Below are 10,249 nucleotides of genomic sequence, written 5' to 3' on the forward strand. Positions count from 1 at the left end.
GGAAGCGATACCAAGATTAGAATTAGGATTGTGGTAACCTACTGGAAACGCCATTGCCTCGAGATCTGCTGGACTAGGGTTCGAGTCCCACTCAAGCTAGATAGTTTCTTTTAGTCTCTGTAACCTCACCATCCTAGGAATGGGGTGTATGGGGGTGCCCAAGGTCATCAGCAGCCATTATCTGGTTCTCCTTGGTCATAAGTAGGGTAGGGAGGGGCCTTGGGAGCTGATTATATGTATATATGGTCAGTCTCTAGGGCATTGTCTGTCACTAGGGTATTGACGCTTCCTTGCCTCTGCCATTCATGAGTGACCTTTAAACCTTTAATTGGTCAAGAAAGCTACATCAGCGATGAATAGTTTACGAGATACTTATTGAATATATATATATATATATATATATATATATATATATATGTGTGTGTGTGTGTGTGTGTGTATGTGTATTCCTTTTGTCACGCAGAGAAGTAACCACTCTGAAACTGCAACCTCCCACAAATTGCCCAAACTGCCGTGTTGTAGTTAGGAAAGTGGGAGGGGATAGGAAGGGTTGGATCGATGTGTGCATGTGCGTGCATATCTATCTAAATATTTAGCCAGCCTTTTTGACGGGTTGCGTACAATAGTTAGGAATAATATAACAGGAAATGATCTCGATCGGAGATCACAGAACCGTATAGGCTACGACCAAAACCGGACAAAGTGTCGGCCTCGTAAAACCGGATAAAGTATCAGCCTCGTAGAACCGGACAAAGTGCCGGCCTCGTAGAACAGGACAGAGTGTCGGCCTCGTAGAACCGGTCATAGTGTCGTTCTTCGTAGAACCGGACAAAGTGTCGGCCTCGTAGAACCGGACAAAGTGTCGTTCTTCGTAGAACCGGACTAAGTGACGTTCTTCGTAGAACCGGACAAAGTGTCGTTCCTCGTAGAACCGGACAAAGTGTCGTTCGTCGTAGAACCGGACAAAGTGTCGTTCCTCGTAGAACCGGACAAAGTGTCGTTCCTCGAAGAACCAGACAAAGTGTCGTTCCTCGTAGAACCGGACAAAGTGTCGTTCCTCGTAGAACCGGACAAAGTGTCGTTCCTCGAAGAACCAGACAAAGTGTCGTTCCTCGTAGAACCGGACAAAGTGTCGTTCCTCGAAGAACCGGACAAAGTGTCGTTCCTTGTAGAACCAGACAAAGTGTCGTTCCTCGTAGAACCGGACAAAGTGTCGTTCCTCGTAGAACCGGACAAGGTGCCGGCTTCGTAAAACCAGACAAAGTGCTGGCCTCGTAGAACCGGACAAAGTGTCCTCTTCTTAAAACCGGACAAAGTGTCGGCCTCGTAGAACCAGACAAAGTGGCGTCCTCGTAGAACCGGACAAAGTGTCGTCCTCGTAGAACCGGACAAAGTGTCGTCCTCGTAAAACCGGACAACGTGTCTGTAAGTGTCTGGCCTGTAAACCCGGACTAAGCGTCGGCCTCGTGAAACCGGACAATGTATCGGCCTCGTAAAACCGGACAATGTATCGGCCTCGTAGAACCGGACAAAGTGTCGGCAAGTGTCTGGCCTGTAAAACCGGACAAAGTGTCGTTCTTCGTAAAACCGTGCAAAGTATCGGCCTCGTAGAACCGGACAAATGTCGTTCTTCGTAGAACCGGACAAAGTGTCGTTCCTCGTAGAACAGGACAAAGTGTCGTTCTTCTCAGAACCGGACAATGTGTCGGCCTCGTAAAACCGGACAACGTGTCGACCTCGTAAAACCGGACAAAGTGCCTGCATCGTTCATAATGACATCGGCTGGGCCACCACAACAGAAAATGAGGAATAATTGAAAGTGACACAACCCGACAATGGCGAAACACACGAGGCGCAAAATGGCTCTGATGACAAGACAATGGGTTTTCCTTTTGTATGACAACATTGTTATTACCGGAAGCATTATGAGAGCATTAGCCGGGTATGAGAGAACTAACCCAGCGTCGGAATACGATGAGTTGGGCTGATGAAAAGCCCAGGCTGTTATGCATTTTTCATTGGCATTCTGCATATTAATGTTAAGTCTATTTCCACGGAACAAAAAAATAATTCGGTTTAGCAATTTGCCACAATGGAGACTATTTGGAAACAATTCTCGTGGTTATTAAAATTAGTTTTTTTTAATAGATTTTTTTTTTTTTTTTTTTTGAGTATGAAAAGTATCAGTGAGGGGCTCTTTATGTCTGTAAATTATTGATCTTTTATTGTTAATGAACATAATTTTGACAAATTTTGAAAGGGTATAAACTATAATCGGTTTTCTTGACAAATCTTTTGATAATTTAGTTATTTGCTTTATAAACTAAATGAATCAAATTTCACTGCTTATGGTGAATATTACTTAATTTACATAATGAGCTGAGCAATAATTATTGCTTCTTTCATAAAAGATTCAGTTATCATTTTGTAACTTACATTGTTGATATAATATTTTTGGACTATCAAAAATACAGCTGAGTTAATATTGTTGCAGCATTCATTATGAAATTCTAATGATTGTTTAAGTTTAAGGCCAGGGTGAATCAGCATTCAGAAAGTTTCAAGAATCTCGGGAACATCCATGAAAGGTAACAGGGTAATCTGAAACTTTTATCGTAGTCTATTTCATTATATTAGAAGCTTCTTAAAAGATTTGATAGACAATTTCAAACGCTCGCGATTTCGTAAGTAAACATTATAAAACTTTTGTGATAGTATGAATAAATGTTTTGAAACTTTCGTGATTGGTTGAGTAAACATTTTGAAACTTTCGTGATAGGTTGAGTAAACATATTGGAACTTGCGTGATAGGTTGAGTAAACTTTTAGAAACTTTTGTGATAGGTTGAAGAAACATTTTGAAACTTAGATAGGTTGTGTAAACATTTTGAAACTTTTGTGATAGGTTGAGTAAACGTAAACGTTTAGAAACTTGCGTGATAGCTAAGTAAACATTTTGAAACTTTCGTGATAGGTAGAGTAAATGTTTTGAAACTTTCGTGATAGGTTGAGAAAAGGTTTTGAAACTTTCGTGATATGTTGAGAAACTGTTTTGAAAATTTTGTGATAGGTTGAGAAAATGTTTTGAAACTTTCGTGATAGGTTGAGTAAACATTTTGAAACTTTCGTGATAGGTTGAGTAAACATTTTGAAACTTTCGTGATAGGTTGAGTAAACATTTTGAAACTTTCGTGATAGGTTGAGTAAACATATTGGAACTTGCGTGATAGGTTGAGTAAACTTTTAGAAACTTTTGTGATAGGTTGAAGAAACATTTTGAAACTTAGATAGGTTGTGTAAACATTTTGAAACTTTTGTGATAGGTTGAGTAAACGTAAACGTTTAGAAACTTGCGTGATAGCTAAGTAAACATTTTGAAACTTTCGTGATAGGTAGAGTAAATGTTTTGAAACTTTCGTGATAGGTTGAGAAAATGTTTTGAAACTTTCGTGATATGTTGAGAAACTGTTTTGAAAATTTTGTGATAGGTTGAGAAAATGTTTTGAAACTTTCGTGATAGGTTGAGTAAAGATTTTGAAACTTTCTTGATAGGTTGAGTAAACATTTTAAAGCGTTTGTGATAGCTTGAGTAAACAATTTGAAACTTGCATGATAGGTTGAGTAAACATTTTGAAACTTTCGTGATAGGTTGAGTTGATATTTTGAAACTTTTGTGATAGGTTAAGTAAATGTTTTAAAACTTTCGTGATAGGTTGAGAAAATGTCTTGAAACTTTCATGATAGAATGAATGAATATTTTGAAACTTTTGTGATAGGTTGAGTAAACATTTTTAAAATTGCGTGATAGGTTGAGTAAACATTTTGAAACTTTCGTGACAAGTTAAGTAAACATTTTGAAACTTAAGTGATGGGTTGAGTAAACATTCTGAAACTTTTGTGATAAGTTAAGTAAAGATTTTGAAAGTTTCGTGATAGATTGAGTAAACATTTAGAAACTTTCGTGATAGTATGAGTAAACGTTCTGAAACTTTTGTGATAAGTTAAGTAAACATTTTGAAACTTTCATGATTGGTTACGTAAACAATGTGAAACTTTTGTGATAAGTTAGGTAAAAATTTTGAAACTTTCGTGATAGGTTACGTAAACAATATGAAACTTTTGTGATAAATTAAGTAAACATTTTGAAACTTTCGTGATAGGTTACGTAAACAATGTGAAACTTTTGTGATAAGTTAAGTAAACATTTTGAAACTTTCATGATAGGTTACATAAACATTTTGAAACTTTTGTGATAGATTAAAAAAAAATTCAAACTTCCGCCATAGGTTAAGTAAAAATTTTAAAACTTTCATGATAGGTTACGTAAACATGTTGAAACTACCATGTCATGTTAATAATAATGTGCATAATTTAAGTACAGGGGACAAAAGACATTTTTAAACCAGAGACAAAATAAAGATAAAAAAAAACAATATCGTTATCAAATGACAACGTAAGTGAGTTTAGTTGTGCAAGTTTGTATTAAGCAATGCATTTAGATAAAAAAAAAGTGCTTATCAATAACGATAAAATTAAAATAACGATTATAAAACCATATGAATAAGAGCAGGTGCATTAAATATATGTGTCACACAGATGATGGATGGTAATGGTTAGTAAAAATATCAATAATCATAAATCATGTAAGTTTAGTAATGAGGTTAATTATAATACTTCATTAATGGAAGATATAATGACCTCAAAGGACAACTTTAATGGAAGATAAATAAAAAATATCAGATACATAATGAGTACTTACAAACATAAATGGACATGGGGACATTATTAATCAAACCGTATGCCTACATAATGACGTGATTGAAATAGTACAGGCCTATTTTTATTTTTTTTAAATTACCTAGGCCTACTGGCCAAGCACGAACTCTTTTTTTTTTTAATTTGCTATGGATATAAAACAACAGAATTACTTCTTTTTAGATCCCTATTTCAATATCTATTTCCCAGTAAGTTACCTCCAGATATTTGCGAATGGAACAAAAGATACCTCACAAGTTGAATTATTTCCCCTATATGATAAAGAGCAAGTGTCTGGATATATATATTGGATATATATATATATATATATATATATATATATATATATATATATATATATATATATAATACTTATGTATATATGTATATATGTATGTATGTATATATGTATATATATACATATATGTATGTATATATGTATACATATATGTATGTATATATGTATATATATATATATATATATATATATATATATATATATATATATATATATATATATGTGTGTGTGTGTGTATATATATATATATATATATATCTGTATACATATATATGTATACACACACACACACACACACACACATATATATATATATATATATATATATATATATATATATATATATATATATATTCTTATCACAATGAAGGGCAACCACTCGAAAAAAAAAAACAATCTACCACAAACTGCCCAAACTAGCGTGTTATAGTTAGGAAAAAGGGAAGGGGGGTGGGAAGATTAAATATGTGTGTGTTCGTGTACACGTGCATGTGCGTGCATATTAACCCAAATGATTATCCGTCATTTTTGACGAGTAGCGTACGTTAGACTTTGCATAATGGCCCACCTTTGTTCTAAATTTGACTCGAGTTCCTTCAACATTGGCGTAGTTTGTTCTTAATGAGGTAAGCGTGGCATGCATATTAACACACCGGCAGACGAAGAGACAGCGTGTCAATTCTCATTAGTAGAATATGTATGTAAAATGTATAATATGAATCTATTATATATCATAAGACATGACAGAAAAACATACATGCAGTCGGACAGTATCCATTATTTTCCATGTTGGAGCCCCTGGGCTTATAGCATCCTGCTTTTCTAACTAGGGTCGTAGCTTAGTAAGTGATAATAATAATAATAATAATAATAATAATAATAATAATAATAATAATAATAATAATACCAAAAGGAGTTGAGAGTTTTGGCAGATACAAGAACTCGATAAAAAAGCTATTAAAACCTATATTTTTTTTAGAATATTAATGTTGATATAGGGCCTAGGCAGTCAGATCTTTATAAAGTAAATTCATAATTGGTCGTGTATACAAGAACTCTATGGCAAAGCTATTAAAACCTGTGATTTTTTTAAAATATTAATGTTTATGTAGTCAATCAGATCTTTAATACAGTAAATTCATAATTGGTCTTGTAAATATACTGAAGTACAGATACCTATCGAGCTTATGTTTCTTATACACTTTTTCAACAATAAGCTTGTTTCCATTAACAGAAGATTGCTCTAGAAAAATTTTACATAGAATATTTCAAATACTGTAATCATCATAGTGAAATAACTTCTCAAGACTTATAAAGACTTGAAAACAGACAAACCCAACGGTATTAGACATATATTTTCATATTCCGAAGACTTCCTTTTATTATTACAGTATTATTATTATTATTATTATTATTATTATTATTATTATTATTATTATTAGCTAACATACAACCCTAGTTGGAAAAGCAGGATGCTATAAATCCAATGGCTCCAACAGGGAATATAGCCCAGTGAGGAAAGGAAATGAGGAAACTTCGAAGATTTTACCTCGAGCGAGTGAACTCTAACCAGAGACAGTAGAAGACCATGGTACAGAGGCTATGGCACTACCCAAGACTAGAGAACAATGGTTTGATTTTGGAGGGTCCTCGTAGTGGAGCTACTTACACAGCTGAAGAGTCTCTTCGACCCTTATCAAGTGGAAATTAGCCACTGAGCAATTACAGTACAGTAGTAAAGCCCTGGTTGAGTTAAGAACAATTTATTTTTGGTTATCGTAGTGTTGTCAGGTGTGTAAGGAAAAAAGAAATGGGTAAAAGATAATTCAGATTATTCGGTGTATGTGTAAGCAAGGGAAAAATGAACCGTAACCAGAGAGGGATCTAATGTAGTATCTGGCCAGTCAAAAGACCTGATAACTCTCTAGCCCTAGTATCTCGACGGGTGGCCTTCTCCTGTTAGATCTGCTTACCATATATATATATGGTCTGTGGAAAGGTCCACATGGTTAAGGTAATAGACACACTCAAGTAGAGACGGCCTAGACAGACAGACAAGCAGACGAATGATCTACCGCTGTTCCAAAATTATCAGAAATTTCTTAATTAGCTTACAGAAGGACAAACAGATGAAAACATATAATCGCCTGACTTTGAAAGTAAGGGACTAATAATGTAAGTAGTACCTCACTAAATGAATAACGTCAGAGGTACCTCATGCGAGAGGTAATTAAAACTAACAGAATAAAACTGCTGCCAAGGAGTTTATGATGGCACGCAATCATCTCTATTTTCTAATACATCAACTCTAAAGTAAAAAAAAAGGTCTTAAGGGGATATATATGCTTATGACATTGAAGCATTAGCTAAACTGCAGATTTAGTTAGCAGAGCATTAGGCAGTTTGGCATATTTACCGTGGCGTGTCTTTTACCAGTTCATATCTTTCAATTCGTTTGTTTTTGCACGTCTCTCTTCTCTCTCTCTCTCTCTCTCTCTCTCTCTCTCTCTTTTGGCATATTTACCGTGGTGTGTCTTTTACCAGTTCATATCTTTCAATTCGTTTGTTTTTGCACGTCTCTCCTCTCTCTCTCTCTCTCTCTCTCTCTCTCTCTCTCTCTAACCTATTATGTTAGCCATCTTTAACGACTCAATTAGTTAGCTCCCGAGAACCATCGCTGAGAAGAGCAAATTTGAAAAAAGGAAAGAATAAAAAAAAAAAAAAAAGAGGGCCCCGATGTTACAGTTCTTCAAAGGTGTATACAGTGATTTATGAAGTAATTAGTCAGCCGATCTGCCCTCATTACCCAGTTGATGAGGTAGCGAGCCCTGTGCCAAGTCTCCGTTTTTTATGCGACGCCGTTCTGCCTCGGGTCCGACAAGGGGGGACTAATTTATCGCTCCCTTTCCTCTAAGGCGTTTTTAAATATCTCGTAGAAGCGGAGGAAAAGGGAAAGGATGAGGGTGGTTGGGAGGGTGGGAGGGGGTGATGGGGTTTCTTAGAAAGGAGGTGGTACCCCATTGAGATGGATCACTGTAGACAATTACTTTCTTCAGCTTTGGTTTTCATATAATTAGGTATGGAATAATTCGCATATCAGTATTTGAAGTTAGAAATTAGATAATATCTTAGTCTAAAGAAGGTTATCATTTAATTAGCTTCTTTATTTCAACTGACTATAAAAATCATAAACCCGTCTAAAAATTAATATTGAAAAGACCGAAATAAGATTAAGAACATAAAAGCAATCTTTTTTTTTTTTTTTTTTTTTTTAGATGATTATCAAAAAAATATTGCACAAATGTCACAAAATTTGGAATAAGAATATAAACTGTAAGACCTTTGATTGAATTTATGCTGAGAGAGAGAGAGAGAGAGAGAGAGAGAGAGAGAGAGAGAGAGTCAAGACGATCTTAATGTCTATCTGTTCCTCGTTGGATGGTCTTTAGCCAAGTGTCGAGTGATGGAACTTGAACGCCCTCTCTCTCTCTCTCTCTCTCTCTCTCTCTCTCTCTCTCTCTCTCTCTCTCTCTCTCTCTCCCCACTATTTTTGTATCTAATTACACAGTAGATTCGCCTGCTGACAGATTGAATATCCTTGAAGTGACGCTAACATTAAGGTGTTTGCTAATTTAACATGGTAATAGATTCTCAAAATTACTGTTAAATGAATGTTCCATTTGTTATAGTTTATGGCCGTAAGTAAAGGATCTATTTTATTTATTAAACTTTAGAGTAAATTTCTCTACCAAAATAAGCAAACAAGTAACTGGATAGATTATTTAGATAAACAGGAAGTACTATAAATAAGAAATAAGTTAAACTAATGCAAGAAAATAAAGGAGGTGGTTTTAGAAATATGTAAATAAACAAATCAGTGAATAAATGCAAAAATAATTTATATCAAATCAACCAAATAATCAAATAAATAAATAAATAAATAAATAAATAATTGAATAATACTAATAAATAAATAAGGTAATAAATAAACAAGTTAATAAATAAATAAGAAAATACAAATCGATAAATAAATAAATAAATTATTGAATTATCAAAATCAATATAAATAAATAAACAATACAAAACAATACAAAGAGATAAATTAATAGGTAAATAAATATTTTAAGAATACAAATCGATAAATAAGTAAATAAATAATTAAATGATACAAACAGATAAATAAATAATTAAATAATACGAAAATATAAATACATAAGTAAACAAATAATTAAATAGTAAAGATAAACAAATAATTAAATTAACAATTAAACAATACAAAGAGATAAATAAGTAAATAATTAATAGAATCATTAAACTTTATAGTACAACCAATGAAAATGTTAAGAAAATAAACAACTCTTTGTTTTCGCAATTGTTTATGCCCTGAAAAGAAGTGCCAAATCTATAATTAGCTTTGACGTGTCATTATCTCAATTAATAACCTTTTCGTGGACAAGAACTAAAACATTAGTTATAAGTGACTCTGAGATTAGCTTCACTAAATATCTTTAAAAGAGCAATATTTCGGATAATAAAGATAAAGATGAAGATAAATATAATAATAATAATAATAATAATAATAATAATAATAATAATAATAATAATGATAATAATAATAAAGATAAAGATAAATATAAAGATAGAGGTAACAAAATAAAGATAATAATAATAATAATAATTATTATTATTATATTTTTAATGATAGAGATAAAAATAAAGATAAAGCTAAGATAAAGATAACAAGATGAAGAAAAAGATAATAAGATAAAGAAAAGATAACAAGATAATAATAATAATAATAATAATAATAATAATAATAATAATAATATTTTTTATTAATAGAGATAAAGATAAAGATAAAGATAAAAAGATAAAGATAATAATACGTCGAAATCTCAAATCAGAGTAAAGGTGTCTCGAGAGTCTTCAGTGCGATTTAATTAGCTTCAACAACAAGAAAATCAGTGTCCCACCTGTCATTGAAAAGAACACGTGTACCCTTCTTCCTAAACACTTTGGTCCTGATTTAAAAACAGAGTTCACACCGTCGAACGGTTCGTCGAACGCGGTTTGACAGATAGGTGTTTGAAGTTATGTTCGAAAGTGTGAAAGGGGTATTTGGTTGTCAAACACGTTCGTCGAACGGCTTGAATATAGTCTGTTTTCGCCTGACTTTATGGGAGGGCTTCATTGTTCA

Source organism: Palaemon carinicauda, chromosome 4 (genome assembly GCF_036898095.1).
Source record: "Palaemon carinicauda isolate YSFRI2023 chromosome 4, ASM3689809v2, whole genome shotgun sequence".
NCBI classification, from domain to species: domain Eukaryota; kingdom Metazoa; phylum Arthropoda; class Malacostraca; order Decapoda; family Palaemonidae; genus Palaemon; species Palaemon carinicauda.